Source organism: Bombina bombina, unplaced genomic scaffold (genome assembly GCF_027579735.1).
Source record: "Bombina bombina isolate aBomBom1 unplaced genomic scaffold, aBomBom1.pri scaffold_462, whole genome shotgun sequence".
Lineage (NCBI taxonomy): Eukaryota > Metazoa > Chordata > Amphibia > Anura > Bombinatoridae > Bombina > Bombina bombina.
Genome location: NW_026511358.1, coordinates 39,449 through 54,883, shown reverse-complemented (window position 1 = coordinate 54,883; position 15,435 = coordinate 39,449).

Below are 15,435 nucleotides of genomic sequence, written 5' to 3'. Positions count from 1 at the left end.
CTTCATAAATCCAGTTTGATCAGGATGTACGATCCCATCTAATGATTTAGCCAGTCTTGTCGAAACAATAGCCGTCAGCAATTTGTAATCGGCATTGAGTACAGATATGGGTCTATATGACCCAGGATCCTCCGGATCCTTACCTTTCTTTAGAATCAGAGATATACGTGCAGCAGAAAAATAATTAGACATTGACTTACCAGAGGAAAAATAATAATTAAACAGATTAACTAATGATAACTTGATTTCTTCCTTTAATATTTTATAAAACTCTACCGGAATCGCGTCCGGTCCGGGAGATTTATTAATATTAGCTGATTGTATAGCCTCCAAAACTTCCTCCTCTGAAATAGGCCTATTAAGATCTAGCAGAATCTCTTCCGTAACACCCGGAAGTTTCAGACCGGTCCAAAAATTTGCTGCATTATCCAAGTTTACCTCAGATTCTGAGTACAGCTTTTCGAATACCTTAAAGAAAACTTGACTAATATCCTCTATATTAGAATACTTCACATTATTAAATTTGATAGCCGAGATTAAATTCTTGTTTTTCCTAACTTTTACTATGCTAGCCAAAAATTTAGCAGAGTTCCCATAGTGGCCTCTAAATTGATAATTTAACTTTAATTCTTCTTCTTGGGACCTTTGTTTTAAATAAATGTCTCTTTCCCTTTTTAATTTACAATATCTGTCCCAGTTATCTTTTGTCTTATCATTATAAAATTTCCCGAGCGCATTTCTGACTTGGGCAGCTAATTGTAATTCCTGCTCCAGAGTTTTCTTCCTCCATGTAGCTAGATAAAGTTTAATTTCCCCCCTCAAGACAGCTTTTGCTGCTTCCCAAAAGACCTCTGGTTTACTAAATTGCCCGATATTAAAGGTAACATAATCCTTCCACTTTTGTTTTAACCAATTGCCAAACCTCGGGCTATCAGCCAGATACCGCGGAAAGAAGAAAGATGTATTAGGCATCTTAGAGGGGGAGCTAGCCGTCAATGTGAAAGAGATTACTGCATGGTCAGAAATAGTAATATCGTAGATATTAGCTTCTGATCTGCAAAGAGCTAGTGACTTAGAAATTAAAAAAAGATCAATTCTAGAGAGTGTCATATGAGATTTGGACTCACAGGTAAAACTACGTTGTTCTGGATTTTTAAATCTCCATATATCAATTAATCTTAGTTCGTGAAAAGTTTAAAATATTTTGCCAATTTGGCGTTTTCACGTAAATTTTTTAATGATAATCTATCCAAAATAGGGCACAATGTCATATTAAAATCTCCCCCTAAAATTAAATTAGCTGCTGAAAATAAGAATAATTTGCTTCTAATGGAGTCCCAGAAAGCCGGGGAAAAAGTATTGGGGCCATATAGATTACATATAACAAAGTTACAATTATTAATCTGGATCTGTACAATCAAAAATCTACCCTCTGGATCAGCCTCCGTTTTTACAATATTATAAGCTAAGTTTTTATGTAACAATATTGCTACTCCTGATTTTCTTTTAACACCTGACGCTGCAAGGCATTCACCTACCCATTTACACCTCAATTTAGCGGCTTCAACCATATTAAGATGTGTTTCCTGTAGCATCACAAGATCAGGTTTAAATTTAGCAAGATATTTAATAATTAGCTTGCGTTTTCTAGGAGACGTGATGCCCCCTAAATTCCAAGAAAGTATATTAATCTTGGAAGCCATCAATCCTTAACATAAAATAATAGATAATATTCCATAGCTTTTTGGGCTGTACATATAACACTGGGCGGGAGGAGGGGGGAGAAGAAAGAGAAAAAAAAAAAAAAACATAATAAAAATATATTTTAAAAAAAAAATCTGCCATCCTGTACCAACATAATGAACCTAAAAGGTATCTAAACTTAGAGTAGAAAACATTCAGTTCCAAAAAATAATTTTTTCCCCTATTAAAAATATTAATAACCAGTGTATCCAGCCAGAATATAACTAAAACAATATAACCACTTAAATAATACATCAGTCTTATTCAAAGCAGATTTCCATTCTGGAAAAAAATTAATTCTCCTAAAATGCTATAGGGTACTGATGAACTCATGGGCCTCTTGGGGATTGTTCAAAACTCGCCTAACTCCATTCTCTTCCATTACCACCTTCGCAGGGTATACCACCCAGGCTTTAAACCCTTTATTAATAATTTTAGTACATAACGGAATCATTTGTTTCCTTTTTGTGGACGTTTCTATTGAGAAATCCTGAAACATTAACAACTTGTTGCCTTCAAATACACATTCCCCTATCTCTCTATATGCTTTTAATAGGTCTACCTTATCCTGATATCTAAGCAGTTTAAAAATGACCATTCTACTTCTATTGCCCACAGCTATACTTGTTCTACTATATCCAACTCTATGGGCTCTTTCAACTGCAAGGGGGAGTCGTTGTTCAGGGAAACCTAATGCCTTGGGGAGTAATAAGGAAGTTACTTTAATAAGGTCCTCATACTTGGGGGATTCGGGGAGTCCAATAATTCTAATGTTATTCCGTCTGGAGCGATCCTCTAGATCCTCCAGACGGCTTTGTAGGGATGAGATTTTAGCTTCATGGTCATGCGTTAGTTTATCTTGAATATTAACCTGGTCTTCCAAGTCAGAGATCCTATTTTCTGCCTCCCCTATTCTAGCGGCAAACTGCATAACAAGGAATTAATGTCTATAGATATACTGCTAAGCTCTTTCTTAATTGTATCAAACTGAGGAGTAAATATGTTGGTTAGTTGCAATACTAAATTACCTGTATCTAAATGGGCCATACCCCCCTCCACAGAGGGGTCCAGTGAGGTGTCTGCACTCCTAACCTTTCTGTCCTTACTTTTTGGCGGCATTATAGGGGAACTCTGTTTCGCATGTATAACAAATCTTTCCATATACCCTGTGTTTACAAACAATATGTGTAGAGCTGCGAATGCAGCGGAGAAAAAAAAGGAAAAGAAAAGAGAGGAAAAAAAATAGCGCGTGCAATAACCCTCAAAAACAAACACAAATTAAACTCTGTGTGATTTCTGTGTATTCAGATCCAAAGAAAACTGAAGTCCCTTTAAGTGAAAGCAAACAAAAATGGATTCAGCTGTGAAGGTGTTTTTTTTTTTTTTTTTTTTTTGTATTTTGTGGTTTTTAAATCTATGTATAAAAGATAGGTTAATAGTGATATTAGAGCCTGATGGCTTTAAAAATTATAATTATAGGTAGTGAACACCTATGTGATCGAATTAGTATAGTATACAGCTATCTATTAATACAGAGTAAGCCCCTTTCTCTAAGAAAATGTTACCATTAAATTTTAGCAGAAAAATGTATACTCTCTCCAGCTAGACACTGTTCTAGCCAAAGGGAGGGGTGAAGACCCCTAAGAGAATCTCTGCTATGGGAGAGAGAAAAAAAAAAAAGCAAAAATAGAAAGAACAAGCAAACATCAGTTTACATTAGCCAACATTAAGCAGTCCTTTGATAAACATTAAATCTCTTTTTTTTTTTTTTTCTTCTTTCCCCCCTTCTTCCTTCCCCTCCTCTCCTTCTTCACTCCAACCTCTCCCCTTCTGTCACCTCTCTTCTTCTTCTTACTCTCAGCCTACAAATAAATCCACAACCGATGGGACAAATAAGGTGGAGAATGGAGGGTCAGAGAATATCAAAGTCCTGCAGCAGGTATGCTGCACAAACGACCTCCAACTACCTCAGATGAGATCACATAGACTAAAGTTATCACCACTAGAACAAAAGTCAAGTATAATGCAGATTCTCCTTATATCTCAGGATTTACTTTCGTGCAATAAAAGGGGGGGGGGGGGTGATAGGTATGACAAGTTCCATTATGCTGTAGTATCAAGGATCAGAATCTCCCACATTCATTGTTGGCAAGCACTTCTCCCCAATATTACCCAGCAACTCTGATGGAAGTAAGTCTAAGGTAGCAAGTGCAATATAGGTAGTTAGTGAGGGTTTCTTGTCGCTGGCTCACTTCAGGGCAAAGCCCCCTTGACAAAACAAAGCAAGTGTCTCAGCTTATATGCAGGTCTCGACCCCCAAAGGCATAGGATACATCAATGTAGGGGGAGTATATGCCCAAAGGCTCAGCAAGTCTTACCAGCTCCTATTAAACTTGGCAGTCCGCTTGCGAAGAACTGTACAGGGGTAAGTCGGCGTCTCCTCTCCTTCCAGTCAACCAGGTGTAACACTCTTCACCGCGAGGAGGGAGCGCTGCCTGCCGATCTCTCAACAGACAAACTGCTCCCTCCTACCAGCGGCTATTCCCAGTAATAAGTACGACTGTTTCACGGGGAAAGATCCAGCTTTCCCGCCTTTGACGCCCCTCGTCCCTCTCTGCACGGCTCCTCCAAGGTGATTGCGGTATCCACCGCCGGGCTTTACCGCCAGTACCAAGGCTTCCTCTGCACAGGCGTAGACACCGCCTGCTAGCCTGCACCGGACCCCAGCGATTCTGGGTCACGCAGGCAAGTAAGTGCTGGGGGAGATTTTCTGGCTCCTATTCTCCGGAGCACCCGAGCTGTGCAGCAACAGCGTGTCCAACAGCTCCGCCCCCACCGGAAGAGGAGTTATTAGCGCAGGGCCATCGCCTGTTGTTCTCTGGGGTGTGAACCGATTGTGTCTCTCTCTAACCCTCTGTGTGTGATTGTGTCTCTCTCTTTCTCTCTCTCTCTCTAACCCTCTGTGTGTGATTGTGTCTCTCTCTAACCCTCTGTGTGTGATTGTGTCTCTCTCTAACCCTCTGTGTGTGATTGTGTCTCTCTCTCTTTCTCTCTAACCCTCTGTGTGTGATTGTGTGTCTCTCTCTCTCTCTTTCTTTTCTCTCTCTCTAACCCTCTGTGTGTGATTGTGTCTCTCTCTCTAACCCTCTGTGTGTGATTGTGTCTCTCTCTAACCCTCTGTGTGTGATTGTGTCTCTCTCTTTCTCTCTCTCTCTCTAACCCTCTGTGTGTGATTGTGTCTCTCGCTCTCTCTCTAACCCTCTGTGTGTGATTGTGTCTCTAGCTCTCTCTCTAACCCTCTGTCTGTGATTGTGTCTCTCGCGCTCTCTCTAACCCTCTGTGTGCGATTGTGTCTCTCTCTTTCTCTCTCTAACCCTCTGTGTGTGATTGTATCTCTCTTTCTCTCTCTCTCTAACCCTCTGAGTGTGATTGTGTCTCTTTCTTTTTCTCTCTCTCTCTAACCATGTGTGTGATTGTGTCTCTCTCTAACCCTCTGTATGTGATTGAATCATTGTGTCTCTCTCTTTCTTTCTCTCTCTCTAACCCTCTGTGTGTGATTGTCTCTCTCTCTCTTTATTTCTCTCTCTCTAACCCTCTGTGTGTGATTGTGTGTCTCTCTCTCTTTCTCTCTCTAACCCTCTGTGTGTGATTGTGTCTCTCTCTTTCTCTCTCTCTAACCCTCTGTGTGTGATTGTGTATCTCTCTCTCTCTAACCCCTCTGTGTGTGATTGTGTCTCTCTCTCTTTCTCTCTCTCTCTAACCCCTCTGTGTGTGATTGTGTCTCTCTTTCTCTCTAACCCTCTGTGTCTCTCTCCCCCGTCTGTCTCTCCCTCTCCCCCCGAATGCTTCTCTGTGTTTCTGTCTACCTTTTATTTAATTAATGAATTGATAGTGCCACCTGATGGTGTGGCTTTATTTAAAGGGGTGAGGCCAAGCGCCCCACCATCTTTAGATTTCACCAGCCGCCACTGGATCAAGACATTTTTATATTTACTGCATAATGAAAGAATCTATAAGCATAATTTGCAGCATTAAAGTAAAAAGTATGTTTTAAACATATTTTAATGGGCATGGATTTCTAGATCTCATAATCAGAGCAAGCCTTGTGTTATCTGGCAAGAGTTTCTGTTACAATCCTTTTAGACTAAAATCAGATGTTTACTAACTTGACCAGTTTTCCAAGACACCATTTAAAGGGACATGAAACCCATATCAATCCCATATGCAAATTTAAATAACTTTCCAATTTACATCTAATATATATTTTTTCATTCTTTTGATATCCTTTGTTGAAAATCATATCTAAATATGCTCAGTAGCTGCTGATTGGTGGCTGCACATATATACCACATGTGATTGGCTCACCCATGTGCATTGCTATTTCTTCAACAAAGGATATCTAAAGAATGAAGGCGTATCCTAGCCACTGCCTCACCAGCCTCTGACGTCACTTTTATATATATATATATATATATATATATATATATATATATATATATATATATATATATATATATATATATATATATATATATTATTGGATAACCAGCAGACAATTTAGATCTGATCTGATTACACACTGAGCACCTGGCAAGTAGCAACCTTAATTTCCATAGCAGAACAGAGATTTATATTGTCACTACCAGGGGTTGGAAGCTTTAGCTGGATGCAAGCAGTTGCAAAATACAATCAACCTTTAAAACATGAATATAAAAAAAATATGGAATTAAAAAATATTCTATATCGACGATGTAAAATAACTAGCTTTAGATTGAAGTTTCAATACTTCTTAAAGGGACAGTAACATCAAAACTAAACTTTCATGATTCAGATAGGGCATGCAATTTTAAACAACTTTCCAATTTACATTTATCATCAAATTTGCTTTGTTCCCTTGGTGGTATTTTTGAAAAGCTAAACCTAGCTAGGCTCAAACTGATTTCTAAACAGTTGAAAACCACCTCCTAGCTCAGAGCATTTTGAAAGTTTTTCACAGTTAGACTGTGCTAGTTCACATGTGTCATATAGATAACATTGTGCTCACTCCCGTGAAGTTATTTAGGAGTCTTCACTGATTGACTACACTGCATGTCTGTCAAAGGAACTTAGATAAGGAGGCTGTCTGCAAAGGCTTAGATACAAGGTAATCACAGAGGTAAAAAGTATATTAATATAACTGTATTGGTTATGCAAAAACGGGGAATGGGTAATAAAGGGATTATCTATCTTTTTAAATAAGAACATTTTTGGTGTAGACTGTCCCTTTAATAATGAGTGTAAAGCAAGATGCCTCTAACTTTCTATGGAAACTGCCATCAGACAATACTTCTGATCCTATTATAGCTCTCCAGTGGTAAAAAGCCCATCTGTCAATAGCCCATCAAGAATACTCTTATGTTACTCTGAATGTTATATAGAAGACTGAAGTTAAAATCAAAAAGTTCCATATCTTTGCATAGTGAGTGTTATCATCCATAATATCTGTTTACTCTCACTGACAATTTTTGTTAATTTGAAATTCTTTCCATTTTTGTGCCAAATTAAATCTAACAATTGTACAGATATCTGTATATTTCTTAATTTACATTTCTCAGCATTATCTTGCTGTTATGTTTCTTGTTATCACAGTACCATTTCTATTAAAGGAACATGGAAAACAGGGACATTATACACTCATTTTTCCTTTGCATTAATGTTTTGCAGATGATCTATTTATGTAGCCCATAAAGTTGTTGTTTTTTAAAAAAATGTATAGTTTTGCTTATTTTTATAACATTGCTCTGATTTTCAGACTCCTAACCCAGCCCCAAAGTTTTATAATAATACCGTCAGATACCTACTCCAGCTTGCTCCTGTTTGTGTAAAAGGTCTTTTCAAATGCAAAAGAAGGGGCGAGGGCAGGAGTGTCTTATTTCCCATTTGCAGTGGGCTTTTCAGCTACCTTTTCAACAGAGCTAAACTGAGAGCTTCTAAGTAAGTTTTTAAATAGTTTTATACTGGATTTTTATATCAGTATCTGTGCTTCGTATTCTTTATAGTAGTGTCTATTACATGCAGTTATATGAAAATGAGTGTATACTGTCCCTTTAAACTTTCATGCTTCAGATAGAGAATACATTTTTAAACACTTTTTAAACTTCTTTTATGAAATGTACCTATCTTAAGCACTTTATGTATAACATTGGGCTACATTCTTGGATGCTTGTTAATCTGCCAAGAGGTCTTATTGTTCAGGTAAGACCAAGTTCAAAATTCATTTATCTATCTTTTCTAGCATATTGCCTTTAATTTTAAATCAAGCTGAAAACAGAATGACAGCAATAAACCATTTACGTAAGATCTTGTGAGACCCTCTAATAATTGTTTTGGATATTATTGTGAGATGAAAATAAATGCAGGTTTATCTGAGTTTATGAATTTTGTAAACCAAACCTCAGGATGTAAATATTGTTTAATTAAAGCTATTTTAATCCACCTGTCTGTTTACCTTTCATTGTGTACATAATAAACACAGATGTTTCACATACTACAAAATTGTTATTTCCATTTATTAATCTTTGTATTCCTAGCAGTGCTGAAATTATCAGCAACTCAAGTTCTCACAGGGAACAAAACATTGCAAAGCAAGTACGTTGCATGGTTTAGTTCTGCAATTCCTATGATTTGAACTGGAAAGGTGCTATGTGTTAGGCCATAATATTTTAAATGACCCTTATCAACAGTCGCTTGTCTTTGAATGGGGGCTGTTTTTTTGATAGTGCGGTCTTGCTGCCAGCAGTGGCTGTGCGCAGGCAGGGGGCGGGTATTGCACGCGAGCGCAAAATTGCGCTCATGTGCAATGGTGATTACCTGCAGGTAATTTCACCCGCCACAGGCAATCTGAGGCTTACAGGGGAGTGTATACGCGCCCCTGTCCACCTTAGCTTTGATAAATCTAGCTTATAATATCTTACTCTACTCCATTACCCCTACTCTATAGTGAAATCCCAATAACAGAGGAAAATGTATCCTACAAACCATCCTCCTATACTATTATTATTATAAACTAACGTTACAACAGAGGCAAAAGATTATAAAATGTTTCCCAGACTAGATATTCTATAGCTCATAACTACCAATCAATACTGAAATCTACAAATGTTTGCTATATAAATTTTCCCATTAATTACAACTAGTTCTAACACATTATAATTTGCCTCTGCAACTCCAAATATATCTCTTAAAGGGACAGTCAACTAAAAAAAAAAAAACTTTCATGTTTCAAATAGGGCATGTAATTTTAAACAAATTTCCAATTTACTTTTATCACCAATTTTGCTTTGTTCTTTTAGTATTCTTAGTTAAAAGCTAAACCTAGGCAGGCTCATATGGTAATTTCTAAGCCAATTAAGGCCGCCTCTTGTCACATGCTTTTTTTTTGCTTTTCACAACAGGGGAAAGCTAGTTCATGTAGGCCATATAGATAACATTGTGATCACACCCGTTGCTTGTGGCAGACACTGCACTAATTGGCTAAAATGAAAGTCAATAGATAATAAAAAAAATATATAATGTGATCAGGGTAGGGTTGCCACCTGTCCCTTAAAATACAGAACACTTATAAGTTACACATGCTGCAGGGTGTGCAGGGAGGAATATAAATAGTGCTGTCCAGAAACACAATACATGTTCCTCCCTGCAGCATGTGTAACTTATAAGTGTCCAGGAAAACATGGCTGAGGTGGCAACCCTAGATCAGGGGGATGTCAGAAGATGCTTAGATACAAGTTAATCACAGGGGGAAAACGTGTAGTATTATAACTATGTTGGTTATGCAAAACTAGGTAATGGGTAATTAAGGGATTATCTATCTTTTAAAACAACAAAAATTCTGGTGTTGACTGTCCCTTTAACCTTGCAAGCTAAACATTACTATTCTCTCCTATCTACATTCTCAATGGTCATGGCCAAAGAGTGGCTGTTGGAAATACGGGGAAATAGTTAGACTTAACTATAAAAGAGGTTTGCTGTTGTATAGTTCTTTCACTAATGTACAAAATGATGTGTCTACAATAGGGAGAGTTATCTATTATTTATATGATTATACTATTTCTGGATTGTATTGTTACATTTTCTATTTCTATATTATATCATATTAACAATAGTATTTTAAATAAATCTCCTGTATACAAGATGGAATCTACTATGAAAAACTGTTTTTATACGCTTAAGTGTAAGACTATATTGTAACTATGCATATGCTTGTATATCTTGTAACCTCAATAAAAACATAATTAAAAAAAAAAAAAAGTTGGCCAGAGGAAGGAAGCCCTATGAAAAATGGATTGGTGAGTCTTCTGCCACCATGTCAGGGACTGCTTTGTCTTATAGTTTAACAGGATCTTCTGAGACAGATATTTGTAATCTCCATTCCACTTAGGCAACCTCCTCAACTGGAAAGTTACAGATGGAATCTGGCAAATGGGATTGCGTCTGAAGTCGCTAGCATGAGGACCAACACTTACATGCATTGAGCCACTGAATGAAGTAAATTGAGTTGTAGGGCACACACCTTCTACAACCGGAGCCTGCATTGTTCTGTCAGAGACTCAATGACACTGAATCAGTTATAGACCCCAGGAATGACACCTTGGTCTGAGGGGTTAAAGGGACACTGAACCCAAATTTTTTCTTTTGTGATTCAGATAGAGCATGACATTTTAAGAAACTTTCTAAGTTACTCCTATTATCAAATTTTCTGCATTCTCTTGTTATCTTTTAGTGATAATTTTTTTTTATTGATTTTTCCAATTATAAAGAAATACATACATAATATAAACTTATGAATCAAAATTACCATCAAATTCACATTTTTAACAGATCTATTTTCATCTGAAAGCAACTTTTATACAATCCAAATAAGCAATACCTTACCAGAACATTTATTTCAAAATACAAAATCTCCTTCCAGAGTAGGGGGGGGGGGGCAGCCCGCAAAAAAAAAAAAAAACAACCTCTCACTTACCTCTCCGATCTAAATTGGAGACTCGTCTCCTGCCTCTGGGGATCTGGGATACGACTCACAAGAAGGGGAAAAGGAAATATGCAATGACCCATCCAAGCAGGTTGGACAGGAGCGGAAGAGGCAGAAGAGGTATTCTGCCCTATAAAACTGAGTGGCCTCTAGTAGGTTCCCCCCTATCCTGCTGTCTATTCCTATTCTCAGTATTCATAATCCAAGGCTCCCATATCGTAATGAACTGCTCTTTGTTGCCCAATATGTCAGCGGAAGCACTACTCCTCTGATAATAATATTAAATTTTGTTTCTAATTATTGAAAATGATGGAATCATAGTTTTCCAATATCTTGCTATGCTTAATTTGGTTATGGTGCAGATGATGGCCACCAATTTATTCGCCCTAGAATTTATGCCTGGGATAGGATCATGTAGTAAAGTCTGGGTTGGGGTCAGTACGACTGGCCTGTTTAGTATATCGCTCAGTAGAGCCGAAGTTTGGGACCAAATATCAGATACCCTGCAGCAATGCCACCACATATGTGGATATGTGCCCCTCTCCGTGCACCCGCACCAACAATTAGTGTTAGTATGATCCCTATTATGTATTCTAGATGGATGAAAGTACCATCTAAAAGCTACTTTGACAAAATTTTCTTTTAAATGAGCACAGATTGAGACAGAGGTGCCCCTCCTTAATATGTCGCACCATTTCTCAGCTGACCAGTCAAAATTAAAATCAGATTCCCATTTTAGCATAAACTGTAGTTTACTCCATTTTGGAGGGGCATTACATTGAATATATAATTTGGAAATGGTACCTCTTGTACGCCCAGGAGCTAGACAAATACGCTCTAAATATCAGTTAGGAACCGGTCCACTATCCCCCATAACCGTGTGCACTCTAGCTCTCAGTTGAAAATAATGAAACCAGATGGATCGTTCTTGTCTATTCAGTTCTGTGTATTGATGAAAGGACAGTAGTCTAGTACCTATCAAAGCATCTGCAATGCGGTATAAACCTTTGTTCGCCCACTTCTCTTGTGTATCTTTGTCATATTCAGTTGACAATGTAATCAAGGGTGTTGCTTTCAACCCTTATCTTTATTTGAAACGCAAGAATATAAGTTTAGATTATTATCATTATTTTTGAAGTTCTGGTAAGTAATTAGGAGGTTGCCCCCTTCAATTGCATTAGACATAGCTAATTTCTCTGTGTGAAGAGAGAAGCTGGAAAAGGTACTCTGCTCCTGCGCTAAAAAGTTAATCCTGGATGTCTGTTAGGATGTGTTAGCATTACTGATGCCATCTTGTCTTAGTTGCCATTTTGTCTTAGGCATCCATTTTGTCCAAGAAAGGTTTATTCTAGTAGCTTATTAGGTATCAAGAAATATGTAGATGTTATGAATATTTGTATAGCTAGAATAGCCTTGTGAATGTTCCTGGTGATGAGCCTGGAAGCCCATTATCTCTATAAGATGCCCACACGACCTTGCTTTGGGCTGGGCTATGGGCCCAGATGTACTTTTGTTATGGTTATAGAAATACTTCTTCTTTAAACTCCTTTTTACCCAATTATAATAATGAGCTTATTTCTTTCCTGAGAAACACTGTGTAAAATAATGTAGTTATGAACACGTCACTGTTTAACCCTATATGCTGTAATCACTGCCTATAAAAGTATTATGTGCATCTTACAATAAACAGAACAGATGTTAGACTGATTGCTGTGTGGCCTGATTCCTGTTCTCTGGGATATCCCGTCATCAAGTAACCCATTCATTTCCAGGTGACAGTATAGGATCCAGGCCAAGTGCTGACTGACACACTCCCCCCTGAAAATAACACCTAACAACGTCCCTGAGGTCGACTATGTAAGTATGGAGCTGAATTGAACTGAATCCCTGTCAATTTGGTAACCAGAGGGGGTTGCAGCTATCAAGACCAGCACTCCAGTGAGAGTAAATACAAAGTGCACATTTAAAGAGGCAGTGCATCATTTTTTGCATTTATTCTATAAAGTGCCCAACTTTTGCCTACATGTGTAGTAGATTTTATTTGGTGTATGTGTCTATGTCCCCAGACTATATAAAGTGAGTACGTTAACCCCTTAAGGACAAGGCCATTTTTCAATTTCTTTCCCTTAAGGGCCAGGGCTATTTTTGCATTTCTGCAGTGTTTGTGTTTAGCTGTAATTTTCCTCTTATTCATTTACTGTACTTTCTAAAGATACCATTATTTTCATCATATCTTATAATTTACCATAAAAAAATTATAAAATATGAAGAAAAAATGGAAAAAAACACACTTTTTCTAACTGTGACCCCCAAAATTTGTTGCACATCTACCAAAAAACACCAATGCTAAATAGCTTCTAAATTTTGTCCTGAGTTTAGAAATACCCAATGTTTACATGTTCTTTGCATTTTTTGCAAGTTATAGGGCAATAAATACAAGTAGCACTTTGCTATTTCCAAACCATTTTCCCCCCCAAAATTAGCGATAGTTACATTGGAACACTGATATCTGTCAGGAATCCCTGAATATCCCTTGACATGTATATATATTTATTTTTTTAGTAGACAACCCAAAGTATTGATCTAGGCCCATTTTGGTATATTTCATGCCACCATTTCATCCCTGAATATCCCTTGACATGTATATATATTTATTTTTTTAGTAGACAACCCAAAGTATTGATCTAGGCCCATTTTGGTATATTTCATGCCACCATTTCACCGCCAAATGTGATCAAATAAAAAAAAATCTAAAACTTTAGGTTTCCCACTGAAATTATTTACAAACAGCTTGTGCAATTATGGCACAAATGGTTGTAAATGCTGCTCTGGGATCCCCTTTGTTCAGAAATAGTAGACATATATGTCTTTGGCGTTGCTTTTTGGTAATTAGACAGCCGCTAAATCCTGCTGCACACCACACTTGTATTATTCCCAGCCATGACGGGTTAATTAGGTAGCTTGTAGGGTTAATTCTAACGTAAAAATCATATTCTGCTGTGTAGGATCCCCCTTTAGCCCCAACCGCCCTGATCCACCACAAAGAGCTCTCTAACCCTCCCCCCACTAACTATTTGTCACCATTTTGGGTACTGGCAGCTGTCTGCCAGTACCCACTTTGCAATGAAATGTTAATTTTTTTTTTTTAAAAACCCTCACTTTTTCTGTAGTGTAGATACCCTACCCCCTCCCAGATCTCTTTTAAAAAGTATTATCTTAGCCTTTGAAGGCCGCCTCTTATCTGAATGCATTTTGACATTTTTTTACAACTAGAGGGCGTTATTTCATGTGTGCCATATAGATAACATTGTGCTCATGCACATGGAGTTACCTATAAGTCAGCACTAATTGGCGAAAATGCAAGTCTGTCTTCTGATGGTCCTGACTCTACCAACGCGGAGAAGGCTTTCGATAGACACAATTGGCCATATTTGCAAGCTACACTGAAAGGTTTCGGATTTGGTTCGAAAATGATAAATAGAATTTCAGTCTTTACCATTACACAGTTGCTAAGGTTAAAGTCAATGGGATCCTATCTGAATCTCTCCCAATAAACAAGGGAATCCGGCAGGGCTGCCCACTTTCCCCCCTGCTTTCCTCCTTAACGATGGAGCCACTAGTATCTCTCATACAATCAAACCATAATATTAAAGGAATCCCCATAGGACCCAATGACTATAAAAGAAGTTTTTATGCCGACAATGTTTTGCTAACTATCACTGAGCCTGCCCAAACCCTTTTGTCTGTGCTTGAAGAGTTCCGTTGCTTTGGTGATCTATCACACTTCTTGATTAATAATCAGAAATCCAATATTTTGAATGTAAATATGAATCCTCAAAAGTTTTATGAAGTCTCTAAAGTTTTCCCTTATCAATTGATTAAAGACCATATTAAATACCTAGGTGCTAGTCTTACCCCGAAAATGTCCTCTTTATTTAAAGACAACTTCTTTGGGAGGGTCGCAAACCGAGGATATCTAAGCAGACTCTATACAGCTCCAGGCAAAGGGGCGGGCTAGGAGTCCCTCATATCTTCCGGTATTACCAGGCAAACATTCTACCAGTTTTAAATTGGCATACACGCCTACAAGATAAAGCATGGATACCATTAGATACACATATCTTGAAAACTCCTCAGGTGGGCCCCCTTTGTTGGCTACCGGTTAAATTTCGGCCTTTAAAAAACAGAATATCTCCTCTATACAAACACATATTTTCCACATCGGACAATATTAATAAACAAATAACAGGAATGCTGAATATACATCTTACCTTAGGTCAAGGCTCAGCAACCTTGACTCTCCTGATGTTTTGGAACTACATTTCCCATAATGCTCAAACAGCCTAAAGAATGTCTTAGCATGATGGGAAAATATAATTTATGCTTACCTGATAAATTCATTTCTCCTGTAGTGTAGTCAGTCCACGGGTCATCCATTACTTATGGGATTATATCTCCTCCCTAACAGGAAGTGCAAGAGGATCACCCAAGCAGAGCTGCTATATAGCTCCTCCCCTCTACGTCATATCCAGTCATTCGACCGAAACCATACGAGAAAGGAGAAACTATAGGGTGCAGTGGTGACTGGAGTTTAATTAAAATTTAGACCTGCCATAAAAAACAGGGCGGGCCGTGGACTGACTACACTACAGGAGAAATGAATTTATCAGGTAAGCATA